We start from the raw sequence: 22,660 nt of genomic DNA, 5'->3' as shown, positions 1-22,660 counted from the left end.
ATAATTATTTTAAATTCTCTGTCTGATAATTCCAACATCTGTGTCATATCTGTGTCTTGTTCTGATGATTGCTTTGTCTCTTTAAGCTGTATTTCCCTTGCCGTTTGCTGTTGAAAATCAGATAGTTTATATTGGAAAATAGGAATTGAGGTAAATAGGCCTTTAATGTGAGGATTCATGTTAATATGACTAGAAGTTGGGCTGTGTTTAAAATTTCCCATAGCTACAGGTGCCAGAGATTTCAAAATCTTCTATTGTCTTTGTTTTTGTCTCCTCTCTTGACTTTATGTTTCCCAAAGTTCTCCTGCTCAGAGAGAGTTTGTGTCTTGCAGCTCTTTCAGCTATAATCCACTATCATACTGGAGCCCTCTTGGGGTGCTGGTAAGTATGTGGCAGGGGAGCATTCTATAATCTGGTGATTAACTCTTAGTGTTTTAGTGGGCCTATGTCTCAGGGACGTAGCCTTCACAAGTATTTCTGCAGTGGCACAGCTTTCTTTTCTCCCTTGGCCCCTCCTACCTTTCTGACTGCAACATTTTCTTATGGAAAAGGCTCTGAGATAATTTCACAATGATTATGCTTCCCATTTCTCTGCCACAAGGGGATCTTTCTTTAATATTCCCTAAAAGAATTTGGTGGGTTCCTGGAGGCAAAACCTACAAAATTGTGGGGCCCCTCTATAACTGAAACCCCATGAGTTTCTTACTTTCATGTTAGACTACATTGAGGTGCCAACAATTCATCCAATTACTATTTAAATGTTCCTATCAGTTTCTGTCTCCAGAGACTCCTGCTTCAAATTAGCATATCTCAGCTGTGACTCTTTTGATACACCTGTCTATACAGATTTCAGGGTGACAATTTGCCCTACAAGGAAAAAGGAAAGGTGTGACAGTGGAGAAATACTTGTGCATGTTACATCCCTGAGATACAGACCCACTAAACACTGAGAGTTAATCATCGGGTTATAGAATTTGGCTCTCTAGTGGGTTCAGGAAAAGTTGTTGATTTTTACTTTGTCTATATTTTTCTTCTTGTAAGGATGGGAGTGACAACTTCCTAACTCTTTACACGTCAGAGCTAAAACCAGGGTATGTCCAGCACTGCATTTTAATCAAATAACAGGATGAAAGGGTACCAAATATTTTGTTTCTAAGAGGGTCATTGAGAAGTGGCATTTACTGAGTGCCCAAAGATTTATATAGCTTATTAATTTGATCAACAAATAATTATTGAGTGCCTGCTATGTGCCAGGTGCTATTCTAAGAGATAAGGCTACCTCTGTGAATGAAATGAAGTTCCTGCTTTCATGAAACTTCCATTTGAGTCAAAGGGAGACAGAAAATGATGATAAATGCTGTAAAGTAAAATAAAATTGAGTAAGGGAGATAGGGAGCAATGAGATGGAGCTTGGGGAGTGCTATTTTAAAGATAATAGAAAAAAGGCACCTCTAATAAGGTAAGATTTGAAAAGACTTCCCTTCAATGAAGGAATGCCCCTATAGGATATCTGAAGGCAAAGTATTTAGGAAACGTAAAGAAGGCAGGTATTGCTAAAGTGGAGTAATTAGAGAGAGAGTCACAAGAGAGGAAGGAGCAGGAACCCTCATCATGTGGAACCTCATCAGCCATGGTAAGGGTTTGAACTTTCACTCTGAGTGAGTTGGGAAACCACTGGGGAATTTTCAACAGAAAAACGGCATGAGTTGATATATTTTAAAGGGATCACTCTGTCTGATACATTGAAAACAGACTGTTGGAGTGGGTAAGACAACATGGAAGCTACAGGCGCTGATTAGGATGCTATTGGAATAATCAAGGCAAGAGATGATGGTGGCCTGAAGGTAATAAGATTTGGTCAGGTTCTGGAATTATTTTGAAAGTATAGACAACAAGATTACTGATGAATTGGTTTAAAAATATTAGTCAACTCTTAGTAAAATAAAGGTAATAAAACTTGTGTAAGATGAGAAAAATAACCCTCAAGGAGAGTTTATCTAGATCCCTGAGCTAATGAGTGGCAAATCAAAATGTTAAACCAAATCTGTCAGGCTCCAAACCCCTAACTCTGACTCTCACATTCACAGCCTGTTAGAGTTATGAGGGATCTTTGAGTTCAGCCCAATACTTCATTTCACAGAAGAAAAAAACTGAAGCTCCCACAGGTTAAGAGCTATTCTCTAGTTTCTAAAATTAGCTAAGGGCAGAACTGACACAAAAGACCATCTGGTGACACCTGAATGGGTCTCTTTCTACTCCACCATACTGCCCTTTTATCTGATAACCAGAAATAAACAGCCAAAGGTAGCAGGTAATTGTCAATTAAACCCAAGCTCACAAGAAGATAGTGCTATTATAAAATCTACTGCATATGGGTCGTCTTTGATGAGACATCACAAGACAGAAGTGATATTTATCACACTGCACTCTGGACACTGCTTGTATTTTTTACTTATTAACAAAATGGTGCATGTCTAAGGGAAGCCTTTAAAAGAAACCCAAAGGAAACAAAACGTGAAACAAACAAGCGAGCAAGCGAACAAAATCTGTGAAGTCAGTTGTGGTCCTAATTGCCTAACAAACATTCCAGAGCTGCCAAAAAGGTTGAATTCTGTGTGTTTCTATAGGATACTTTGGGGATTTTCACGACAGTGGTATGAACATTTAAACTGTGGAACTGCTTAATATAAAGAAGCCACATTATTCTGTTCATCTAAATTGATTATTTTCTCCTAGAAAATATATTCTTGGAAAAACCAAGAATGAATAGTAATCCCTAGAAATAACTTAGGGGCTTTCACATTTTGTAAAATACTTTTTTCATCTAGTAATGACTATTAGTCCTTCAAATTCAACTCAGCCTACTATTTATTAAGCCCTTACTATGCGCCAGAAACTGAGCTAAGGGATTTATGCCTTATTCATCTAACTTCCTTTGGCTCACTGAGAACCCTGGGTTTACCTCTACACCTTCACTCTTAAGTGTAAATCAAGGATTATTGTGCTATGTGATGTCTCTCTTCCATTATGCTTTGAATGCCTTGAGGACAGAAACTCTTCTTTCTCTCCTCTTTAGTACTTCAAAATATCTTGAGAGAAGTTACACAGATCTTTACCTCCAAGTATTTCACTTAATTCAATTTATTCCTGACAATAGCCCTATGAGATATTGCTTTAATAGCCTTCTATTCACTCTGATGGTGAGGGAGGGGTTCCTAACCTTGGGTTGTGGGGATGGCTGAACTCACAACACCTGATACTAGTCACATGAGAGTGACAGCAGCTTCTTACATGTACTCATAGCTCAGGGGAGGAGGACACCGTGGCATGCAGGGCCACATGAAGATTGTACTCCAGAACGCAGTGAACAACTAGGGGCTATAGGAAGCTTTGTAGTATCAAGTATAGGATGGGGTGCCCCCTGGTTTCCATGGGAGGATGTAACTGGCTTGTTTGGACAATTCCATTAACTGTCAGGAAACTGTAACCCACTACTCAAAGATATGTAGAAACTGTGCCTGGTTCCTGTGATAAGGAGAGTTGTTTGTCTCCGGACTGTATCCATAGGAGCAGAGTAGGGAGGGAAACTTATAATTAGTGCATACAAAGCACTAATTTTACCAGCTATCACGGCTGAACATAATATTGAGCCTTCCTTGTAAGCCTTACATTACAACTATACAGGAGTAAAAGGAGTTCAGGATGCTTAAATCGTGAAAAAGTTTACACAGCTCTTGAGAGGTTGAGGTTAGACCCAGATCTTTAAGACTTCAAAGTCATATTTAGTTTACAAATGGTTAATGGGACATCTTCAATTTCTAACCAACATTTTGATATGACTTCTAGAAGTATGAGACTAGAAAAGAAAGAATATACCATTTTCTGCCTGAAATCAACTTACAACAGAATATTTTTCCTTATATGCCCAAGAGTCACCAGCATTTGATTGGAAAGCATCATCACAAATATTTTGTACCAGGGAGTGGAGAGAGCCATCATTGGCTTATGCCAAGGTCCCCTCACCTGCCAAGATGCCTATTTAGCCAATTTAGCTGTGACTTGGCCCGGTCTATCCAAGCTTCAGGTAAAGTACAATTATGGGTTAGATAACATGAATATTTTAATATGAAGATTGTGCTCTTGAATGTTTGGACTGCCACTTATCCATAAAAACTTGTTCCTATTTGCTATGAACATTTTTAGTAATTGCTGTTCTTTTTTTTTTTTTTTTTTTTTTTTACTTTAATGTTAGTTTCACGGATACATGTGCAGGTTTGTTATATAGGTAAATTGCATGTTGTGAGGGTTTGGTGCACAGATTATTTCATCACCCAGATAATAAGCATAGTACATAATAGGCAGTTTTTCGATGTTCACCCTCCTCCCACCTTCCACCCTCAAGGAGTCCCCAGTGTCTATTGTTTCCTTCTTTGTGTCTGTGTGGACACAATGCTTAGCTCACACCTGTGAGAACATGCAGATTTGGTTTTCTGTTCCTGCATTAGTTCACTTAGGATAACAGTCTCCAGCTCCATCCATGTTCCTGCAAAGGACATGATCTCATTCTTTTTTATGGCTGCACAGTATTCCATGATGTATATTTGCCACATTTTCTTTAGTCCGCCATTGACAGACATTTAGGTTGATTCCATGTCTTTGCTATTGTGAACAGTGCTGCAATGAACATACACATGCATATGTCTTTATGACTGAACAATTTATATTCCTTTGGGTATATGTTCAGTAATGGGATTGCTGGGGTGAATGGTAGTTCTAAGTTCTAGAAGAAGTCACCATACTGCTTTCCACAAAGCCTGAACTAATTTACATTCCCACCAGTAGTGTTTACACATTCCCTCTTCTCCACAACCTTTCCAGCATCTGTTATTTTTTGACTTTTTAATTATAGCCATTCTGACCGGTATGAGATGGTATCTTTTTGTGGTTTTGATTTGCATTTATCTAATCACTAGTGATATTCAGCATTTTTTCATATGCTTGTTGGCCATGTGTATGTCATCTTCTGAAAAGTGTCTGTTTATGTCCTTTGTCCACTTTTTAATGGTTTTTTTAAAATTGTAAATGTAAGTTCCGTATAGATGCTGGATATTAGACCTTTGCGGATGCATAGTTTGTAAATATTTTCTCCCATTCTGCAGGTTGTCTGTTTACTCTGTTGATAGCTTTACTGTGCAGAAGCTGTTTAGTTTAATTATTTCCCATTTGTCAATTTTTGTGTTTGTTCCTGTTCAGTATGTTGTTGGCTGTGGATCTGCTTTTCACGTCTTGGTCATGAAATCTTTGCTGGAGCCTGTGTCCGGAATGGTATTGCCTAGGTTTTCTTCTAGGGTTTTTATAGTTTTAAGTTTTACATTTAAGTCTTTAATCTATCTTGAGTTGGTTATATATATGATATAAGGAAGGGGTCCAGTTTCAATCTTTTGCATATGGCTAGCCAGTTATTCTATTACCATTTATTGAATAGGGAATCCTTTCATTATTGCTTTTCCTTGTCAGCTTTGTCAAAGTTCAGATGGCTATAGATGTATGGCTTTATTTCTGGGCTTTCTATTCTGTTCCATTGGTCTACATGTCTTTTTTTTTATTATATCATTTTGGTTATTGTAACCTTGTAGTATAGTTTGAAGTCAGATAATGTGATGCTTCCAGCCTTGTTCTTTTTGCTTAGGATTGTTTTGGCTCTTTGGGCTCTCTCTCTCTTTTTTTTTGGTTCCATATGAATTTTAGAATAGTTTTTCTAATTCTGTAAATAAAGTCATTGGTAATTTGATAGGAATAACATTGATTCTGTAAATTGCTTTGGGGAGTATGGTCATCTTAACGATATTAATTCTTCCTATCCATGAGCATATAGTGCTTTTCCATTTGTTCCTGTCATCTCTGATTTCTTGCAGTAATGTTTTTAATTCTTGTAGAGATTTTTCACCTCCCTGGGGTTAGCTGAATTCCTGGGTATTTTATTTTTTTTTCTGTGGTTATTGTGAATGGGATTGCATTCTTGATTTGGCACTCAGCTTGGATGTTGTTGGGGTATAGAAATGCTAGTGATTTTTGTACATTGATTTTGTATCCTGAAACTTTGCTGAAATTGTTTATCAGATCCAGGAGCTTTTGGGCAGAGACTACGGGGTTTTCTAGTTATAAAATCATAAAGTACGTGAAGAAAGATAGTTTGACTTCATCTCTTCCTATTTGGATACCTTTTATTTCTTTCTCTTGATTGGTTGTTTTGGCCAGGACCTCCAGTACTATGTTGAATAGGAATGGTGAGAGTGGGCATCCTTTTCCTGTTCCAGTTCTCAGGGGAAATGCTTCCAGTTTTGGCTTGTTTAGTATGATTTTGGCTTTGGATTTGTCATAGGGTGCTCTTAATATTTTGAGGTATGTTCCTTCAATGTCTAGTTTGTTAAAAGGTTTTTAACATAAAGCAGCACCGAATTTTATCAAAAGCCTTTTCTGTATCTACTGAGGTGATCATGCGATTTTTGTTTTTCCTTCTGCTTATATGATCAATCACATTTATTGATTTGCATATGTTGAACCAACCTTGCATCCCAGGGATAAAGCTTAGTTGATTGTGGTGGATTAGCTTTTTGATGTGCTGCTAAACTCAGTTGGCTAGTATTTTATTGAGGATTTTTGTGTCTAGGTTCATCAAAGTTGTTGGTCTGAAGGTTTTTGTTGTTGTTGTATGTCTGCCAGGTTTTGGTATCAGAATGTCGCTGACCTCACAAAATGAGTTAGGGAGGAGTCTCTCTCTTCAATTTTTTAGAATAGTTTCAGTAGGAATGGTACCAGCTCTTCTTTGTATGTCTGGTTGAATTTGGCTGTGAATCCATCTGGTCCTGGGCTTTTCCTGGTTGGTAGGGTTTTTTTTATTATTATTATTATTACTGATTCAATTTCAGAACCTGTTGGTCTGTTTAGGATTTCAATTTCTTCCTGTCTTAATCTTGGGAGGTTGCATGTTTCCAATAATTTACCCATTTATTTTAGGTTTTCTAGTTTGTGTGCATGGAGGTGTTCATAATAGTCTCTGAAGGTTTTTTGTATTTTTGTGGGGTTGGTGGTTAATGTCCCCTTTGTCATTTCTGATTGTGTTTATTTGGATCTTTTTCCCTTTTTTTCTTTATTAGTCTAGCTAGCAGTCTATTAATCTTATTTATTCTTTCAAAGAACCATCTTCTAGTTTTGTTGATTCTTTGTATGGTTTCCTGCATCTCAATTTTATTCAGTTCAGCTCTGATTTTGGTTATTTCTTGTTTGTTTTTGTTTGTTTGTTTGTTTGTTTTGCTAGCTTTGGGGTTAGTTTGCTCTCGTTTCTCTAGGTGTGATTTTAGGTTGCTAATTTAAGATCTTCCTAACTTTTTTATGTTGTTGTTCAGCACTATAAACTTTCCTTTTACCATTGTGTTAGCTGTGTCCCAGAGATTAAAGTAGGTTTTATCCTTGTTTTCATTAGTTTCAAATAATTTCTTGATTTCTGCCTCAATTTCATTGTTTACCTAAAAGTCATTCAGGAGTAGGTTCTTTAATTTCCATGTGATTGTATGGTTTTGAGAGATCTTCTTAGAATTGATTTCTATTTTTATTGCACTGTGGTCTGAGACTGTGCTTGGTGTGATTTCAGTTTCTTTGAATTTGGTGAGAATAGTTTTATGGCTGATTGTGTGGTCGATTTTAGAAGATGTGCCATGTGCAGATGACAAGAATGTATATTCTGTTGTTTTGGTGTGAGAGTTCTGTAGATGTCTGTTAAGTCTATCCGGTCAAGTGTCATATTAAAGTCCCAAATACCTTTGCTAGCTTCCTGCCTTGATGATTTGTCTAATATTGTTAGTGGGGTGTTGAAGCATCTTGCTATTATTGTATGGTTATCTAACTCTCTTTGTAGGTTTCTAAGACTTGGTTTATGAATCTAGGTGATCTTGTACTGGATGCATGTATATTTAGGACAGTTAAATTTTCTCATTGAATTGAACCCTTTACTGCCATGTAATGCCCTTCTTTGACTTTTTTGATTGTTGTTGGTTTAAAGTCTGTTTCTTTCTGAAGTTAGAATAGCAACCCCTGCTATTGTTTGTTTGTTTGTTTTCCATTTGCTTGCTAGATATTTCTCCATCCCTTTACTTTGAGCCTATGGGAGTCATTGCATGTGAGATGTGGCAAGGCACAACTTGTCACTCTACGCCTTTTAATTGGAGCATTTAGCCCATTTACATTCAAGGTTCATATTGATATATGCAAATTTGATCTTGTCATCATGTTGTTAGCTAGTTATCATGTACACTTGATTGTGTAGTTGCTTTATAGTGTCAATGGTCTATGTACCTTAGTGTGTTTCTTTGGTGGCAGTAACAATCTTTCATTTCCATATTTTAACTCTCCCTTAAGGACCTCTTGTAAGGCAGACCTGGTAGTAATGAATTCCCTTATCATTTGCTTCTCTGAAATGGATCTTATTTATTCCTTCTTTGCTTATTAAGCTTAGTTTGGCTGGATACAAAATTCCTGGTCAGAATTTCTTTTCTTTAAGAATGCTGAATACAGGCCCCCAATCTCTTCTGGTTTGTAGGGTTTCTGCTGAGAGGTCCACTGTTAGCTTGATTGGGTTGGGTTCCCTTTCTAGACGGCCTGTCCTTCTCTCTAGCTGCCTTTAATATTTTTTCTTTCATGTTGACCTTGGAGAATCTGATGACTATGTCTTGGGGATGGTCATCTTATATTTCCTGAATTTAGATGTTAGCCTCTCTAGCAAGGTTGGGGAAATTTTCATGATGATATCTTCAAATATGTTTTCCAAGATGCTTGCTTTCTCTCTTTCAGGGATGTCAGTGAGTTGTGGATTTGGTATCTTTACATAATCCTATATTTCTTGGAAGTTTTGTTCATTCACTTTAATTTTTTTGTTTATTTTTGTCTGAGTGAGTTAATATGGAGAACTGGTCTTTGAGCTCTGAGATTCTTTCCTTAGCTTGGACTGTTCTTCTGTTAATGCTTACTGTTGTATTATGAGATTCTTGTAGTGAGTTTTTCACCTTTATCAGATCAGTTTTGTTTTTTCTTAAAATGGTCATTTTGTATTTCAACTCCTTTATCATTTTATTATATTCCTTATATTCTTTGAATTAGTTTCTACTTTCTCCGGAATCTTGATGATTTTCATACCTATCCATATTCTAAATCCTATGTGTTATTTCGGGAATTTCAGCCTGGTTAAGAACTGTTGCTGGGAAACTAGTATAGTCCTTTGGAGGTAAGAAGACACTCTTGCATTTTGAATTGCAAGAGTTCTTGTGCTGATGCTTTCTGATCCATGTGGACCAATGTTCTTTCACTCTTCAGAGTTTCTGTTATTTGGATGGGGTTTGTTTTTGTTGTTGTTGTTGCTGCTGCTTTCCTCTTATTTGATGCCCTTGAGGGTATGTGTATTAGTCCATTTTCACACTGCTGATAAAGACATACCCAAGACTGAGCAATTTACAAAAGAAAGAGGTTTATTGGACTTACACTTCCACATGGCTGGGGAGGCCTCACAATCATGGTGGAAGGCAAGGAGGAGCAAGTCACATGTTACATGGATGGCAGCAGGCAAAGAGAGAGCATGTGCAAGGGAACTCCTGTTTTTAAAACCATCAGATCTTGTGAGACTTATTCACTATCATGAGAATAGCATGGGAAAGACCCACCTCCCATGATTCAATTACCTACCACCAGGTTCCTCCCACAACATGTGGGAATTCAAGATGAGACCTGGATTGGGACACAGCCAAACCATATCAGTTTGATTGTGGTATAAGGTAGATTCAGTCAACTGGCTCCGTTTCTGGAAGATTTCAGGGGGGCTAAGGCTCAGCTCAGCATTCCTGGGTTGTGTGCTCTAACTCTGTTGGGCTGGTACCTGGGCTCCTGGCTTTGTTCTCTGGCCCCTTGAGGTCAGTAACATGCTGTGCTGGAGGGCCTGGGTATTCCGTCTGCTGGCCACAACATTCCAATGGGGGTGCTTGCCAAAGCGGTTTGTCAGTGGTGGCAGCAGGATCTGTACTCTCTTAAGTGTGCCAGCAGCTACAGCAGTATGGTGAGGATACATGCACATCAGATGGGATGGGATGCAAATGGGAACAGGGCAGTGGCATCTGTGTGTTTGCACCAGCAGTGGCAGCATGGCAGGGTGCTTGCATGTTGGCCTATCCTTATATTCTTACATTTCAAGTTCTCCTTGTGTCTGCTTTAAGTTTGAATATGTTTGCTATCAATAATGAATCTGATTTTTAAAATATGTAACAGAGTGCTTTCTTTTTTCCTCCAAATTTGCTGAATCATTCTGTTTCAATCAGGAACTTCAAGGCAGTACAACTGTTGTTCTTGTATGTTTCTTAGGAACAGTGATCTTAGTTGTGATACATTAGAGTTAGGGTAGTGGTGGACAGAGGACTCAAAGGCTGCTGTTTGCGGATTTTAAAATGTAAATGCAAATTTTTTAGCATAAAGTATTCAGGAAATTTGCAACCAAATGGGTAACACATGTAATTGAACAGTGCCAATAAACTGAATTACAAGTGAGTTAGCTTTTGACTGTGTACAGTCTTCCAAACCTAATAATCATGAAGAACAAAGACCTCAAGACTTTGAAGCTGGTCATCTATCCAGTGAAAGAAAGTCACAGGAGGTGAAAAGAAAGCTAGTGACAAGCAAAGCAGCAGGTTAGTAATTGACATCATTCCCTATAAAACAGCACTAAAGTTGAGATGAAGGCAAAGAATATTATCAAAGCAACATGATCTCCTAATAATAGAGCAAAATCAAATATACAGTAATTGACCCAGCAATCTTACCTCTAGTAATTTATACCAAAGACACAATGGCAAAAATGTAAAAAGACATCCACCAGGTATGCAATACTGTTTGTAATAGCCAAAGACTAGAAACAACTCAAATATTGATCACCAGGAGAGGGATTAAATAAAATATTGTACATTCACCCAACAAAGTCCAGTGCAGCTGTAAAAAGCAATAGGAATATTTCAGTATGTTGCTACATGGAGAAAAGTGTGTATACTACATTAAGAAAGGGAAGAGCTATCATAGATTAAGAGATATGAGAGAAGCATATCAACCAAATACAGTGTATGAACCTTGTTTGGATTCTGATTTAATGTATAATATACAAATGACTTTTTTGAGACAACTAGAGAAAATTAAACTAGACAACAGATAATAAAGAATTATTATTAATTTTGTAGATTGATAATAAAAATTTGGTCATTTTTTCTTAAAAATTCCTTGTCTATAGAGGTGAATACTGACATATTCTTTTGGAAGAAGTCAGCAAACAAAAAAAAAGTGGGGTGGGGGGGTAAAGAAAAGTAAAACTTAAAACAGCAGAGTGTTGAAACGTTGAATCTGGATGACAACTATGTAGGGAATACTGTATTTTCTACTTTTATTTATGTTTGAAAAATTCCATAAGAAGTTAAAATAAATATGCTATATACATATATATAAAAATATACTGTATATAGAGATATGAAGAAACACATACACACACACACACAGAGAGAGAGAGAGAGAGAGAAGCTTTGCTCCCATCCAAGAGATCTGATTTAATGGGTCTGGCATAAGGCATATGTATCTGAATTTTTTAAAAGGCCCAAAGTTCATTGGCAGTCTCATTAATCAAGCAATAGGATATATCATTTGAAGGTTAAAAATTCTTAAATATTTTGTTTATCAAAAATCCATACTGAATACTAAAGCCATGGATAAATACACCAAATTTTCTGTTAGGTAATTCTAAAAGCCCATTAGGGTTCTTAAGTGACTTAAGGTTATATGAATAACAGGGATTTTTTTTTTTATCTCAGTCTACTTTGACATTCAGATCTGCTGATTAAGAGAGAGTCCTGGTTGACAGAATGCCAGATAATGGACATAATAAGCTTAAGTAAACTTGAGGGCAGGACCAGCATCATCTAGGTCATTTACAAATGTCCACAGTCTCTGCCACTTCAAAGGATTACAGGGAGGATAACAAGTATATCTGTGTAAGTTCCTCAGAGTCCTCAAAGAACAGCCTTCAACAAAATCCAAGGTATTAGTGGTGATAACAAGGAAAGGTGCTCACCCAGTGGGCTCACCTTGTCATTGGCAGAGGAGGAGAAGCCCAGATTGGTGATTGGCATCATCCCTGCCCAGCATCAAAGAGAATGAAAGGTGCAGAATCCTACCAGGTAAGGAGGAGGAGGCTGATAGGGCTCAAAAGCTCAGTCATCTTCTCTGTGTTTGAAAGCAGAGAGAAAGATACCAAGCCCTGTAATATTTCACTCTGCAGCTTATGTTCAAACAAATGGGCAGGGCTTTAATTGGGACTTTGATCCTACCAACAAACATAGACATACACTTTAGGCTGACCTCTAACAGAAAAAAAAATTATATACAAGTATTTTCACTGTGATTTTGCTGTGAGCTTAAAAACCCATATCGAATTTAATTTTTGAGCAATACTAAGCCGGCAGTAAAGTCTTGCTAAAGCATTTTATCAAACTTTAAATTTTAAAATTTTATTTTAAAGTTTTTCAAAACAAAGCTGTAGAAGTCGAATTTTTGGTTCAGGAAATCTTTTCTCGACAAAAGCTCTCTTCAGTAAAAGTCAGAATGTGAGTGTTCCTCACAAAGCACCTTAGTGATTTCATCACTGTCCAGGACTGTGCTTCAACAAACTCAGCTTTCTCAGAGTCTTTGAGATGATTATATGCTGGATGCCTTCTCCAACTAACAAGGCCTACTAGAGATTCATATGTAAATTCAGAGTGAAAATTTACTAATTTTCAATGAGAGCTAAAACTTCTAGATAGATTGAAAAGTCATGTTAGCAGAATCAATAATCATTCAACAAATATTTACTGAGCATTGTAGTAGGCTGAATAATGGAGCCCAAAGATAACAGGTCTTAATCCCTAGAACATTTCAATGTTACTTTATTTGGTAAAAGGCTTTTTGCAGAAGTGGTCAGTATGGGAAACGTATCCTGGATTTATCCAGGTGGACCCCAAAAGCGATCACAAGCATCCCGCTAAGAGAGAGCCAGAGGGGAATTTGACTACACATACACAAAGGAAAAGGCCATGTAAACACAGAGCAGAGTGAGATTTGAAGATCATGGTCTTAAAGATTGGAGTGATGAGGCCACACACCAAGGAACTTGGGCCGCACCAGATGCTGGAAAAGGCAAGGAATGGAGTCTCCACTACAGCCCCCAGAGAGAGTGCAGCTCTGCCACTAACACCTTCATTTCAGCCCAGTGGTAACTATTTCAGACCTCTGGCCTCCAGAGCAGTGAGATAATAAATTTGTGTTTTAAGACACCAAGTTTGTGATAATTTGTTACAGCGGCCCTAAAAAATTAATGCTAGCACAAAGTGTGTTTGCCAACTGTGCCTGCCAACTGTTTGCACATGAGAAATGTTAGTGGCAGCCAGATCTGCATGGTCTTCATCTTCATGAAACCTCAAAGTAGGTGGTAGGAAGATATATGATTTGATTCCATCAGGTCTCCATAACTTCTGTATTGCTGCCATGGTGGCAATATGTAACCTGCAGGCAAACTGATGTTCCTGTCAGCTGAAAGAACATTTTTTTTTTTTCCTCCAGACAATTCTCCATGTTTTTTCTTTAATGCACCAAGCTGGCCATTCCTTCTTTTGCACACAGCCTCTTCAATTATACAATCTCCTTTAATTCCCATCAACTGCCAATAGATCTATTAGATAGATAGACAGACACACATCTTATGTTTAGATTTTGTTTGTTTCACTATCACAGAGCACACGTTTGCCTTCTTACCAAGCTCCTAAGGTACCATTTCATGTAGCTACATCTTTTATATAACATTTAATATTGTATTATTGTGTTTACAATGAATATAATCACAGATGTTGGGGATTTGAGCATAAATGGATTTGACATTTTATGACACTTTTGGCTGAGACCCTCCACCTTGACAAATGTTCTGAACATTCTGCAAATAATTGCATGGAGTGTCCTTTTGACCATGGAACAAACTGTTAGGTATGGCAAGCTACTTTCAAAATGACCACGAACATCAGTATGCTGATTTTAAAGATGTTTTGTGAGTTATTGTAACTAAAATGAACTATGCATATGACGCCTAAAAAGTAGAATATTCTGGGAGGAGCCAAGATGGCCGAATAGGAACAGCTCCGGTCTACAGCTCCCAGCGTGAGTGACTCAGAAGACGGTGATTTCTGCATTTCCATCTGAGGTACCGGGTTCATCTCACTAGGGAGTGCCAGACAGTGGGCGCAGGCCAGTGGGTGCGCGCACCGTGCGCGAGCCATAGCAGGGTGAGGCATTGCCTCACTTGGGAAGTGCAAGGGGTCAGGGAGTTCCCTTTCCGAGTCAAAGAAAGGGGGGACGGACGGCACCTTGAAAATCGGGTCACTCCCACCCCAATACTGCGCTTTTCCAACGGGCTTAAAAAACGGCGCACCACGAGACTATATCCCGCACCTGGCTCGGAGGGTCCTACGCCCACGGAGTCTCGCTGATTGCTAGCACAGCAGTCTGAGATCAAACTGAAAAGCGGCAGCCAGGCTGGGGGAGGGGCGCCCGCCATTGCCCAGGCTTGCTTAGGTAAACAAAGCAGCCAGGAAGCTCGAACTGGGTGGAGCCCACCACAGCTCAAGGAGGCCTGCCTGCCTCTGTAGGCTCCACCTCTGGGGGCAGGGCACAGACAAACAAAAAGACAGCAGGAACCTCTGCAGACTTAAATGTCCCTGTCTGACAGCTTTGAAGAGAGCAGTGGTTCTCCCAGCACGCAGCTGGAGATCTGAGAACGGGCAGACTGCCTCCTCAAGTGGGTCCCTGACCCCTGACCCATGACCCCTGAGCAGCCTAACTGGGAGGCACCCCCCAGCAAGGGAACACTGGCACCTCACACGGCAGGGTACTCCAACAGACCTGCAGCTGAGGGTCCTGTCTGTTAGAAGGAAAACTAACAAACAGAAAGGACATCCACACCAAAAACCCATCTGTACATCACCATCATCAAAGACCAAAAGTAGATAAAACCACAAAGATGGGGAAAAAACAGAACAGAAAAACTGGAAACTCTAAAAAGCAGAGTGCCTCTCCTCCTCCAAAGGAACGCAGTTCCTCACCAGCAACAGAACAAAGCTGGATGGAGAATGACTTTGACGAGCTGAGAGAAGAAGGCTTCAGACGATCAAATTACTCTGAGCTACGGGAGGACATTCAAACCAAAGGCAAAGAAGTTGAAAACTTTGAAAAAAATTTAGAAGAATGTATAACTAGAATAACCAATACAGAGAAGTGCTTAAAGGAGCTGATGGAGCTGAAAACCAAGGCTCGAGAACTATGTGAAGAATGCAGAAGCCTCAGGAGCTGATGCAATCAACTGGAAGAAAGGGTATCAGCGATGGAAGATGAAATGAATGAAATGAAGCGAGAAGGGAAGTTTAGAGAAAAAAGAATAAAAAGAAATAAGCAAAGCCTCCAAGAAATATGGGACTATGTGAAAAGACCAAATCTACGTCTGATTGGTGTACCTGAAAGTGATGGGGAGAATGGAACCAAGTTGGAAAACACTCTGCAGGATATTATCCAGGAGAACTTCCCCAATCTAGCAAGGCAGGCCAATATTCACATTCAGGAAATACAGAGAACGCCACAAAGATACTCCTCGAGAAGAGCAACTCCAAGACACATAATTGTCAGATTCACCAAAGTTGAAATGAAGGAAAAAATGTTAAGGGCAGCCAGAGAGAAAGGTCGGGTTACCCTCAAAGGGAAGCCCATCAGACTAACAGCGGATCTCTTGGCAGAAACCCTACAAGCCAGAAGAGAGTGGGGGCCAATATTCAACATTCTTAAAGAAAAGAATTTTCAACCCAGAATTTCATATCCAGCCAAACTAAGCTTCATAAGTGAAGGAGAAATAAAATACTTTACAGACAAGCAAATGCTGAGAGATTTTGTCACCACCAGGGCTGCCCTAAAAGAGCTCCTGAAAGAAGCGCTAAACATGGAAAGGAACAACCAGTACCAGCCACTGCAAAATCATGCCAAAATGTAAAGACCATTGAGATTAGGAAGAAAGTGCATCAACTAACGAGCAAAATAACCAGCTAACATCATAATGACAGGATCAAATTCACACATAACAATATTAACTTTAAATGTAAATGGACTAAATGCTCCAATTAAAAGACACAGACTGGCAAATTGGATAAAGAGTCAAGACCCATCAGTGTGCTGTATTCAGGAAACCCATCTCATGTGCAGAGACATACATAGGCTCAAAATGAAGGGATGGAGGAAGATCTACCAAGCAAATGGAAAACAAAAAAAGGCAGGGGTTGCAATCCTAGTCTCTGATAAAACAGACTTTAAACCAACAAAGATCAAAAGAGACAAAGAAGGCCATTACATAGTGGTAGAGGGATCAATTCAACAAGAAGAGCTAACTATCCTAAATATATATGCACCCAATACAGGAGCACCCAGATTCATAAAGCAAGTCCTGAGTGACCTACAAAGAGACTTAGACTCCCACACATTAATAATGGGAGACTTTAACACCCTACTGTCAACATTAGACAGATCAACGAGACAGAAAGTCAACAAGGATACCCAGGAATTGAACTCAGCTCTGCACCAAGCGGACCTAATAGACATCTACAGAACTCTCCACCCCAAATCAACAGAATATACATTTTTTTAGCACCACACCACACCTATTCCAAAATTGACCACATACTTGGAAGTAAAGCTCTCCTCAGCAAATGTAAAAGAACAGAAATTATAACAAACTGTCTCTCAGACCACAGTGCAATCAAACTAGAACTCAGGATTAAGAATCTCACTCAAAACCGCTCAACTACATGGAAACTGAACAACCTGCTCCTGAATGAATACTGGGTACATAACAAAATGAAGGCAGAAATAAAGATGTTCTTTGAAACCAACGAGAACAAAGACAAAACATACCAGAATCTCTGGGACACATTCAAAGCAGTGTGTAGAGGGAAATTTATAGCACTAAATGCCCACAAGAGAAAGCAGGAAAGATCCAAAATTGACACCCTAACATCCCAATTAAAAGAACTAGAAAAGCAAGAGCAAACACATTCAAAAGCTAGCAGAAGGCAAGAAATAATTAAGATCAGAGCAGAACTGAAGGAAATAGAGACACAAAAAACCCTTCAAAAAATTAATGAGTCCAGGAGCTGGTTTTTTGAAAGGATCGACAAAATTGATAGACCGCTAGCAAGACTAATAAAGAAAAAAAGAGAGAAGAATCTAATAGACGCAATAAAAAATGATAAAGGGGATATCACCACCGATCCCACAGAAATACAAACTACCATCAAAGAATACCACAAACACCTCTACGCAAATAAACTAGAAAATCTAGAAGAAATGGATAAATTCCTCGACACATACACTCTCCTAAGACTAAACCAGGAAGAAGTTGAATCTCTGAATAGACCAATAACAGGAGCTGAAATTGTGGCAACAATCAATAGCTTACCAACCAAAAAGAGTCCAGGACCAGATGGATTCACAGCTGAATTCTACCAGAGGTACAAGGAGGAACTGGTACCATTCCTTCTGAAACTATTCCAATCAATAGAAAAAGAGGGAATCCTCCCTAACTCATTTTATGAGGCCAGCATCATTCTGATACCAAAGCCAGGCAGAGACACAACCAAAAAAGGGAATTTTAGACCAATATCCTTGATGAACATTGATGCAAAATCCTCAATAAAATACTGGCAAAACGAATCCAGCGGCACATCAAAAAGCTTATCCACCATGATCAAGTGGGCTTCATCCCTGGGATGCAAGGCTGGTTCAATATACGCAAATCAATAAATGTAATCCAGCATATAAACAGAGCCAAAGACAAAAACCACACGATTATCTCAATAGATGCAGAAAAAGCCTTTGACAAAATTCAACAACCCTTCATGCTAAAAACTCTCAATAAATTAGGTATTGATGGGATGTATTTCAAAATAATAAGAGCTATCTATGACAAACCCACAGCCAATATCATACTGAATGGGCAAAAACTGGAAGCATTCCCTTTGAAAACTGGCACAAGACAGGGATGCCCTCTCTCACCACTCCTATTCAACATAGTGTTGGAAGTTCTGGCCAGGGCAATTAGGCAGGAGAAGGAAATAAAGGGTATTCAATTAGGAAAAGAGGGAGTCAAATTGTCCCTGTTTGCAGACGACATGATTGTATATCTAGAAAACCCCATTGTCTCAGCCCAAAATCTCCTTAAGCTGATAAGCAACTTCAGCAAAGTCTCAGTATACAAAATCAATGTACAAAAATCACAAGCATTCTTATACACCAACAACAGACAAACATAGAGCCGAATCATGAGTGAACTCCCATTCACAATTGCTTCAAAGAGAATAAAATACCTAGGAATCCAACTTACAAGGGATGTGAAGGACCTCTTCAAGGAGAACTACAAACCACTGCTCAAGGAAATAAAAGAGGATACAAACAAATGGAAGAACATTCCTTGCTCATGGGTGGGAAGAATCAATATCGTGAAAATGGCCATACTGCCCATGGTAATTTACAGATTCAATGCCATCCCCATCAAGCTACCAATGCCTTTCTTCACAGAATTGGAAAAAACTACTTTAAAGTTCACATGGAACCAAAAAAGAGCCCACATCGCCAAGTCAATCCTAAGCCAAAAGAACAAAGCTGGAGGCGTCACACTACCTGACTTCAAACTATACTACAAGGCTACAGTAACCAAAACAGCATGGTACTGGTACCAAAAGAGAGATATAGATCAATGGAACAGAACAGAGCCCTCAGAAATAACACCGCATATCTATAACTATCTGATCTTTGACAAACCTGAGAAAAACAAGCAATGGGGAAAGGATTCCCTATTTAATAAATGGTGCTGGGAAAACTGGCTAGCCATATGTAGAAAGCTGAAACTGGATCCCTTCCTTACACCTTATACAAAAATTAATTCAAGATGGATTAAAGACTTAAATGTTAGACCTAAAACCATAAAAACCCTAGAAGAAAACCTAGGCAATACCATTCAGGACATAGGCATGGGCAAAGACTTCATGGCTAAAACACCAAAAGCAATGGCAACAAAAGCCAAAATTGACAAATGGGATCTAATTAAACTAAAGAGCTTCTGCACAGCAAAAGAAACTACCATCAGAGTGAACAGGCAACCTACAGAATGGGAGAAAATTTTCGCAACCTACTCATCTGAGAAAGGGCTAATATCCAGAATCTACAATGAACTCAAACAAATTTACAAGAAAAAAACAAACAACCCCATCAAAAAGTGGGCGAAGGACATGAACAGACACTTCTCAAAAGAAGACATTTATGCAGCCAAAAAACACATGAAAAAATGCTCATCATCACTGGCCATCAGAGAAATGCAAATCAAAACCACAATGAGATACCATCTCACACCAGTTAGAATGGCAATCATTAAAAAGTCAGGAAACAACAGGTGCTGGAGAGGATGTGGAGAAATAGGAACACTTTTACACTGTTGGTGGGACTGTAAACTAGTTCAACCATTGTGGAAGTCAGTGTGGCGATTCCTCAGGGATCTAGAACTGGAAATACCATTTGACCCAGGCATCCCATTACTGGGTATATACCCAAAGGACTATAAATCATACTGCTATAAAGACACATGCACACGTATGTTTATTGCGGCATTATTCACAATAGCAAAGACTTGGAACCAACCCAAATGTCCAACAATGATAGACTGGATTAAGAAAATGTGGCACATATATGCCATGGAATACTACGCAGCCATAAAAATTGATGAGTTCATGTCCTTTGTAGGGACGTGGATGAAATTGGAAACCATCATTCTCAGTAAACTATCGCAAGAACAAAAATCCAAACACTGCATATTCTCACTCATAGGTGGGAATTGAACAGTGAGATCACATGGACACAGGAAGGGGAATATCACACTCTGGGGACTGTTGTGGGGTAGGGTGAGGGGGGAGGGATACCATTGGGAGATATACCTAATGCTAGATGACGAGTTAGTGGGTGCAGTGCACCAGCATGGCACATGTATACATATGTAACTAACCTGCAAAATGTGCACATGTACCCTAAAACTTAAAGTATAATAAAAAAAAAAAGAAAAAAAAAGTAGAATATTTTGCTTATTATATGCATCAATTAATGAGGTTCTGGTGCCCTGGTCTAAGAAATGCCACCCTCCTTTGCCTCTGATTGGCATCAAGAATGTAAGCTGAATCAAGCCATCTCTCCCAAGGCACGCACAAGGTAGTTTGTTATGCAGCCTCATACATAGAAAAGGATTTCCCACGGTTTGTCCTCCACTGTAACCATCCAACTTTGGAGCTGTGGGGATGAGAGAGAATAGTCGCTAGCTGTTACAGTAGTGCTCTCTCTTAGCCCATGGATAGTAATTGCATTATAAGCCTAGGAAATGGAAAAATAATGGATTCCTCTCATCTGGCCTCCTGCCTCCTACAGTCCCTATCTTCTACCATGAGTCCACATTTGCCTTTCAGAAATGAGGTTAATTCACTTTTATCTCCCTCTAGGATTTGTGAGATTTTTCGTGTGCTTCGGATACTTCTATGGGAGTCAGTACGCCTGGAGAGAGAAAACTGGCTTGCATGCCCAGCCAACAAGAAAAGAGTTTGCCTGTCTGATTTCACTGTTTTCATAAGCTTTGCAAAAGCATGGACTGAGGATGACAGAATCTTCTTTGGGTCATGATTTCATAAAAATTTTAAATACATGTTATGATTAAAAAGTAATTATGTAATCATTGCATATAATTTTGAATATAAATTAAAGTATAACGAAGAAAATAAAACCATCTGAAAACCTATCGCTTCAAAATAACCAGTGTTGGCATTGAACATGAATATATTTCACTATGAAATTGTGATCATTCTCTGTACACAGTTTAAAGTCCTGCTTTTTTTTTACTTTACATAAGATCATAATTTTCTTTGTCATTATGTAGTCATCATAAACATGACTTTTCAGAGCTGTAAATATCCTACCATTTTATATTTGACCACTTCACTATTGTTTGATGCTTTTATTATTTCCAGTTTCTCACTGTTGAAAGCAGCACTTTGAAATGAAAACACTTGCATATAAATTCTTTGTGGACATGTATAATTATTTCACCAGGATAAAGTGCTAGTTGTGAAATTACTGGGTGAAAGAACATGCAGGCTTTAGATAATTTCTTCTGAAGTATAAAATACATACAGAAAAATACACAAACCATAAGGGCATTGCTAGAATTTTTATCAAGGGAATACAACCACGGAAAATATCCAAAATCCAGATCAAGAAATATTTCTATCACCCCAGAAGACCCCTGTCAGTTCCTAAATACCCCAAAGGTAACCATTATATTGACCTTTCACACAATAAATTAATTTTACTGCTGTTTAAATGCCATATAAATAGAATCATTTTCTGGTATATACTCTTGTTTTAATCTGGCCCTTTCACTCAACACTATGTCATTTGTGCAATTCATCCATGTAGTTGAGTGTAGCAATAGTTTGTTCTTTCTCATTGCTGGATGGTATTCCATGGTGTGCACATGCCATGCTTACTTATCCATTCTACTGTTGATGAGGATTTGAATACTTTTCAATTTGGAGCTATTATGAATAGTTCTGCTATGAACATTCTAAAACATGTCTTTTGGTAAACATATTGCAGAGGCTAAAGCAACTCCATCTTGGATGCTAATCCACCATGCTGACCTCTGATTAACTTCAGTACCGGGAAGCCCTCCAAGATTTCCAGTTTATTGTTCCTTGTATAAGAGCATGTACTTACCGTAAATCCTGCTCTTAGTTTAAAACAACCTTGATGTTATCATACTTACCATGTGTCTTGCCCTTGAGCAATTGTCCTACACATTCCTCTGAGTCACATATGCCCTTTCCCTATGGAGCACAGGGTCTGATGGATAATGGTGTAGGGATCCACCATCTTGTCTCACCACCGCCTGAGACAGACATGGTTTCTGTTCGTTAAGTTATTAAATATTTCCTTCTGAGAAACAGAATATATCAGTCTCTTTTTTTAACTTTTAAGTTCAGAGATACATATGCAGATTTGTTATACAGGTAAACTCATGTCACGGGGGTTTGTTGTAAAGATTATTTTGTCACCCAGGTATTAGGCCAAGTATTTATTAGTTATTTTTCCTGATCCTCTCTCTCCTTCCACCCTATGCCCCCAGAGAGACCCCAGTGTCTGTAGTTTCCCTCTATGTGTTCATGTGTCTTCATCATTTAGTTTCCACTTATAAGCGATAACATACAGTATTTGCTTTTCTATTCTGGCATTAGTTTGCTAAGGATAATGGCCTCCAGCTCCATCCATGTTGCTGCAAAGGATATAATCTGGTTCTTCTTTATGGCTGCATAGTATTCCGTGGTGTATATATACTACATTCTCTTTATTCCAGTCTACCATTGATGGTCATTTAGGTTGTCTCCATGTCTTTGCTATTGTGAATGGTGCTGCAACGCCATATACGCGCATGTGT

Source organism: Gorilla gorilla, chromosome X (assembly GCF_029281585.2).
Source record: "Gorilla gorilla gorilla isolate KB3781 chromosome X, NHGRI_mGorGor1-v2.1_pri, whole genome shotgun sequence".
Taxonomy (NCBI): Eukaryota; Metazoa; Chordata; class Mammalia; order Primates; family Hominidae; genus Gorilla; species Gorilla gorilla.
The sequence above is the reverse complement of the archived record's forward strand: the minus strand, read 5'-3'. Positions refer to the sequence as shown.